Source organism: Pteropus vampyrus, unplaced genomic scaffold (assembly GCF_000151845.1).
Source record: "Pteropus vampyrus isolate Shadow unplaced genomic scaffold, Pvam_2.0 Scaffold205, whole genome shotgun sequence".
In the NCBI taxonomy this organism is placed as follows: domain Eukaryota; kingdom Metazoa; phylum Chordata; class Mammalia; order Chiroptera; family Pteropodidae; genus Pteropus; species Pteropus vampyrus.
Window position 1 is genome coordinate 313,935 of NW_011888986.1, and position 7,502 is coordinate 321,436.

Sequence of the window (7,502 nt, forward strand, 5' to 3'; positions counted from 1 at the left end):
TGGAAATTTTGATTAAAAGAATTATATGGGAGACAAATTGTGTTTGTACATAGTCTTTTTCTATAAGCTCCAAAGCACAGTGAACCATAGAAATAATCTCCATGGTCTTCATATTCATAAATTCCACCTACATTGAAAAAATAGGTAAATAGATGCATCAAAATACCAAAATAATCTGTCTACTCTGGAAAGTAATAACAGAATGACCTGATATCACCATGAACTTCTGACTAAAAATTCTGTATTCATTATAATTCTTACGGAATGTAGTTGACATTGTATGTGATAGGAATTTATTAATTCCTTGAGAAATATGGTATATGCAATAAAAATGAATAGTCATAAATTCATATTATAATCCATAACACATGGCTGCAAAGATGAAAATAAAGCATAAGCTAGAGTAGTTAGAACATTTCGGTTCTGAGTGAAAAACATCTTTCAGCTTTATAGGAAATAAATTGTTCTTTTACATCACTTACAAAGAATTCTAGAGATTGAATGTTGTCATGGCAATTAGTTAGAAGTAGGTAGGATCATTTATAAGGAGAAGGATTCTATATCATCTAAAGACAAAGATATACTTTTCTAATACTTCTAAAAAGTAAGTAGTAAATAAAAATAATAAAGGAATACCAATAATGTAGGCAAAATAGGAACCTTAAGAAAATGGAAGGGGGTTTGTTTGTGAGCTTTGAATCCTCTTTACAAATTCTATGGATCAAGCTGAGAAAAAGGCAGCTGATAGCTTCTGTCCCATTTTATGCTCAGTGGGTGTAGAGGAACTCAAGGGTTAAAGATGCAGATGTAAGTATTCCAAAATAAGGAAGAGGTCTGAGTCCTGTGATCAGAAAGGACAGTGGAGGGCATGAGGCAGCATGTACTCCGAGCAGCAAGAGTGGACTCCACAAGTTCCTCCCAGGTAACCACACTCAGCATCAAGCCTCATAGCTTTGAACTGTGTCTGTGAGCACCCGTGCTTTATCTTGACTAATTTTGCGTATCCATTAGCATTCTTCCCTGTCTCCTTTCTAATTCTAAACCTTTAAAAAGGAGGTGAGAACCCTCCCAGGAGAGATTGTGGACATAGATGATGACCGCTACCTCATGAACAGGTGCCAACTTGCATGCTAAAAAAAAGCCATCTTTTTGTTCACATCTCTGGGTTAATATGGTTAAACTTCATGAAGAGTTGGTGCCAGCACTTTATAAAAAGCTTTTCTTTAACATACAAAGAATATAAGATAGATTTACTCAGTAAACCAGCAATTGCACTGTTGGGCATTTCTCCCAGAAAAATGAAAATTTATTTTTATGCAGAAATTTGTACATGAATGTTCATAGTATCTTTATTTGTAACAGCTCAAAACAGAAAATTACCCAATGACCTTCCATGGGTGAGTTGTTAAACAAACTGTGGTACATCTATGCCAGGGCACACTATTCAGCTATAACAATAAACAGACTATCGACATATGCAACTGTTTGGATGGACCTAGAGGAAATTATACTGAGTGAAGAAAGCCAATATCAAAAGATATATATTGAATGATTCCTTTTTTTTTTTTATAACATTCATAAAATGACATTATAGAGATGAAGTACAGATTGGTAGTTGCCAGGTATAGGAGTGTGGGGGTGAGGAGGAAGAGGGAGGGAGTCCTAGGCTGATGGTTTAGTTGAGATTTTAATTGTGGTGGTGGCCACATGAATCTACACATGCATAGACCCATATACACACAAATGAGTACACATATAATTCATGAAATATGAATAAGTTACATGGATGGTACCAGTGTCAATACCCTGATTTTGATATTGTGCTATAGCTGTGGAAGATGGTAGAGGTGGAGTGAAGAATATATGAAACATGCTGAGCATTTCTTTGCATCTTCCTATGAATCTATAATTATTTCAAAATAAAAAGTTACAGCACAAAGCAATATATAACTAAATAATCAAACTACTGCCACTTATTTGGTGCTATTTTTCAACACTTGTCCATTATGAAGTCTGAGAAGCCTCAAATTGTCCTTTTAAACTATAAAAAGAATGATAGTTTAGAATGCACTCTTTGGCTGCATATATCATCTGTATATAACATTAAAAACAATTATAATAGCAAATTGAACAGGTATATAATTTCAATCAATCAGCGTTAGCAGAACTATTGGGGATCTACTCTCCTCCAATAGGTACAGGTTCAAAATGAAATAAAAACAGCTACTGCTAGTTCCAAATGTACATGAAAAGAGATTAAATATGATTCAAATAATTACAAATAGTTTAGGATGTGATGTGATGTGTTGGAGATGTTTCTTTTCTAATATAATCACTTAATGCTGTAAATTTCTTTCTAAGAACTTCTCTTGCTGCATCCCACAAATTTTGATCAATTGTATTGTGATTTTCATTCTGTTCAACACATATTCTTATTTATGCTTTTAAGACTTTTCTTAATGATTAAAAACTCATTTGCCCACTATGGTAGACTAAATAATGTCCCTACCCCTCAATGTCCCCACCCCTCAATGACCAGAGCCTTTTCCTCAGAGCCTGTGAATATATTACCATACATGGTAAAAATGACTTTGCAGATGTGATTAAACTGAGGATCTTGAGGTGGCAAATGAGCTTGCATTTTCCAGGTGGGCCCAGTAAAATCACAAGGCTCTTTTAAGAGGAAGGCAGGAAGGCCACAAGCAGAATGGAGATGGGACAATGGTAGCAGAGGCTGGTATGATGCACTTTTAAGATGGAGGAAAGAGCCAAGAACCAATGATTGCTGCGAATACATGTAACAGATTTTCCCCTAGAGCATCCAGAAGGAACCAGTCCTTCTGACAACTTGATTTTAGCCCTAAAGACCCATTTTGTACTGAACTCCAGGACTGCAAGGTAAAAAGCGTATATTCTTTTAAGCCAGTAAATTTATCGCAGAACAGTCATAAGAAATTAATATATCAACTTTTTATTTTGAAAATATTTAAATCTTCTAATTAGTCACAAGAATAGTATGAGGCACATTCATGTAACCTTTACCTGTGTTAATGTTCTACCACATTTGATTTCCTTCTCTATATGCATGTGTTTTGCTGAACCATTTGAACAGTACTTGTAGACATCATGCCAAATTGTTCCTAAATATTTTCGCATGAGTTGAAAGAAAGACATCTGCATTTGTAAGCAATAGAATCATCATACGCGGGTACTTTAACGTTGATACAATATTTTTGTGTAATAAAATTTGTATTCAAATTTCTTCATTTATCCTATTAGTGTCACTTATTCCTGTGCTTTTCCCCCACCTAATGTAAAGACCTGTTAAGGATCCCAGATGGCATCTAGTTGTCATGTCTCTTTTTTCAGTCTTTTAAGTCTGAGTAGTTTCCAACCTTTTTGTATTCCCTCCAAGTGATATTGATAATTTTGTGGAATCCTGTACAGTTGGTGTATGCTTTTATGAATTTGAAGACATATATAGATTTGTATAATCCCCATGACAATCAAGATACAGAATAGTTCCATCCCTATGATCACACCTAGACCCTTACCTAGTCCTACTAAATAAGAATCTGCATTTTAACAAGCTCTTCAGGAACATTAACTTTGAGAAGCACTGGCTTAGAGAACTTAGGATAATTTTTGAAAATTTATTAATGTATAGCAAACCATCAATAAATCATGGCTTTCTTAAATCTATCTTTCATTATTAGAAGGTTTTCCAAGTACAAACAGTTGTTTCATTATTTGAGAAAGATCAACTGATTTACAGTTTTTTTTTAAACCATTTTTTCTGGCTTTATTGAAATATAATAGACAATTAGTTGCTTGTATTTACATTATGTAATTCAATGAGTTTTTTTTTCAATTACAGTTGGCATACAATAATATACCAGCTTCAGTAGTACAGCATAGTGATCAGAGATCCACATAACTCACAAAGCAATTACCCCACTAAATCTAGTACCCCTCTTCCACCTTACATATTTATTACAACATATTTAACCATCTTCCCCATGCTACAATCCACATCTCTGACTATTCTACAACTACCTATCTGTACTTCTTAATCCTTTTGCCCTTTTGTTGCCATCCCTCCAAGCCCCCTCCTATCTAGTAGCCCTCAAAAATTCTCTGTATCTGAGTTTTTTTCTGCTTTTGTTGTTGTTATTGTTTATTTTGTTCTTTAGATTTCACATGTATGTGAAATCATGTGATATTTGTCTTTATCTGATTTATTTCATTCAGTGCACTACCCTCTAGGTCCATCAAGGCAATATCTTTTTCCACCCCATTTCTTTTAGTCTGTGTGTGTCTTTTAATCTAAAGTGAATCTCTTGCAGGCAGCATATGTGGTGTTTTGTTTTCTTGTCCATTCATCCACACTATCTTTTTGTTGGAGCACTTAATTATTTTTCATTTGAGGTACTTGTTGATAGGAACGTAGTTATTACCATCCTTTTTCATGTTTTTGATATATGCTTTTTCTTCTTAAAGAAGTCCCTCCTACATTTCCTATAACACTGGCTTGGTGTTGATGTTCCTTTAGCTTTTTTTTTTTTTTTTCTGTCTGGGAACCTCTTTATCTGTCCTTCAACTCTAAGTGATAGCTCCGCTGTATAAAGTATTCTTGGTTGTAGATCCTGGGTTTTCATCATGTTGAATATTTTTGCCAAGCCCTTTTGACCTGCAAACTTTCTTTTAAGAAATCAGCTGCCAGTCTTTTGGGTGCTCCTTTGTAGGTAACTAATTGCTTTTCTCTTGCTGCTTTTAAGATTCTCTCTTTGTATTTAACCATTGGCATTTTAATTATGATGTGTCTTGGTGTGGGCCTCTTTGGGTTCATCCTTTTTGGGACTCTCTGAGTTTCCTGGGGTTATATATCTATTTCCTTCACCAGGTTAGGGAAGTTTTCCATCATTATTTCTTCAAATAGCTCGTGAACTTCTTGTTTTCTTTCAGGTACCCCTATGACACAGAGATTTTTACATTTAATTGTGTCTCATAGGCTCCTTAAATTATTATTATACTCTTGGCTTCTTTCTTCTTGCCATTCTGATAGAATGTCTTTGGGTTCCCCATCCTCTATATTGGTAGTTTGATCCTTTTCTTTTTTCACTCTGTTTATTCCATCTAATATATTCTTCATCTCAGATAATGTGTTTTTCATTTCTGACTGTTTCCCTTTTATAATTTCAATTTCCATTTTTATGATTTCCATCTCTTTGTTAAACTTCTCACTGAATTCATCTACACTCTCCTGATTTCATCGAGCATCTTTATAACCAGTGTTTTGAACTCTGTATCTGTTAGATTGCTTAACTCCATTATTCCTGGATCTCTGTTCTGTTCTCTCATATGGTTTCTGCTTCTTTGTCTTTTCATTTTGGCTGTCTTTCTGTGTCTCTTTTTATGTACTAAGCAAAGCTCCTAAGTCTCCTGGTCTTATGAACACAGTTTTGTGTGTTAGGTGTCCAGTGGCACAGTCCTGAGAGGGGTTCAGCTATAAGCCAAGTTTAGCCCCACCCTGTGCCCCTCTGGGGCCAGCTGTTAAGACTCAGTAAGCAATCCACAGATGCCGTACTTATACTTGCCACAATAAACCACACCGGACACTGAAACCGAGTGCCACCAGTGTGAGTCTTGGCGCTGCTCAGCAAGGAGCACCATACTTGCTGAGGATATACCTGGATGTGGCTTGGGTAGGCCATGAGTTGGAGAAGGTGGAGTTTCAGGTAATTGGGCAGAGCAACCTCTGTTATCCAGTTTGATGATGTCTCAGCTATGGCTATGGCATTGCATTTGCACACTGGGAGCAGGGAGAGCTCAACTGAGGAATAATGGATCCACTGGCACTTCTGCCCAGGACAGATCCTCACCTTTGGCCCTCTCTCTGACACTCATTGTCCCCCTTAAGTACCTGATGCCTCCCAAGCAGCTGACCTAGCACTGGTGCTCAAAGTGAGCAGGTCCGTTACTACGAAAGTCCATTTGCTGACATGGCCCTTTTAAGAAGAATCTGCAGCTTCTGGAACCTCTGTCCCACTCAGCCTCTGTCCCACTTGGGACAAGGCAGCCTTACATCTTTGTCCCCTCCTACCTCCTACCATTGCAGGTTGATTAATTATTTCTCTCCCTGGTTGTAGTGCTTCTGTTCATCTAGAGCCCAGGTGACTTTCCTTGCTGTTTGCTCCATGTTTCTGTCGCAACTTTGATTTGGTCCCAAGAGGGATGAATGAAGCCTCTATCATCTACATCATTTTTCCTGCCTCCTGATTTATAGTTTTAATAAGGCAAATTACATACTGGTCAAAGAAAGGCATGGTTTTCTGTAATGGCTGTTACTATAATCACTTTAGTGGTCATTAATCTGTCACCTCTCTACTTTGGTAACTTAAGGAAACTTTCATGACTTGAGATGATAGACACCTGTGTAAATGTGTTTGTGCACATAGAGACACAAACACACTCACACACACCATGCACTCACACCTTAACTAAGATTATTAGAAATAGCTTTTTATTTTTCTTTATTGAAGATGCTGCTGTAAAAGCTAGTTTCCTGGTTGAGCCTTCTAAGGAGAGAATTCTGTTAAAACCAAGGAGGCTATATGTTATTTTCTGGGTTTCCTACACATTATCACTTGTCCTGTAACTGATATAAGGAAGACAGTGCAAAATGGCCTGTAAAGGATAAGATGGGCTGGCATGGGGAGTGGTTCATGTTATTGCTCTGTGAATACACATTTAGAGCCCAGTATACTTGAAAGACTCAGCATTTTCTAAACCTTTCTCAATTAGAGGTTAAGACTTCCATGTCTTGGGAGGGCCTGGAAAAACCTAGGGAATATAGTACATGTGGTCACTCTAATGTTATGTGAATGTTCAATTTCAGCATCATTTTAATATGTAAATCCATTAAATCAAAGTGAGTACGCATATATTTGTGTGATGTTGTTTTAATTGTAAAGATCTTTTAAAGATTCTTTAATTATAGAGATCTCTTAGAGTTTTCAAATGTCAGGTGTCAATTCCATAAAGAATGCTTTTAAAATTCCCATTGATCAAGCAAAGCTACTTTTATTAGATTTATTGCAGTATCTTAATAGGCATACTGTCTCAGTGGGGAAGTCAGAGGAAAAGGTTCATAGGGTTTTAGGGATGTGGATGGGTGGTTTTGAGGCAGTCTTTCAAAGGGAAAACTGGTTGGAGTTGAGCACTGTTTATGACTTGGGTTGGTGTGCACAGAGAGGAAAGGTTGAGAAGAAAGTATTTAATGATATAAAATGTCACTTTTGATAATAAACTATTTTAATAATTGATTCACAGTCTTATCTTTCAAGCAAGTATTTCCTGGAACAAGTAGCTATGTTATTTTTCTCTGATTCCAATATTATTTAGCATAGAAATGGGAGAGTGTATCTATCTGAGAAATATTTAGTGCAAAACAAGGAAGTTGTTGGTTTAGTGACTCCTTGGATCATAGATTGGTGTGGGAC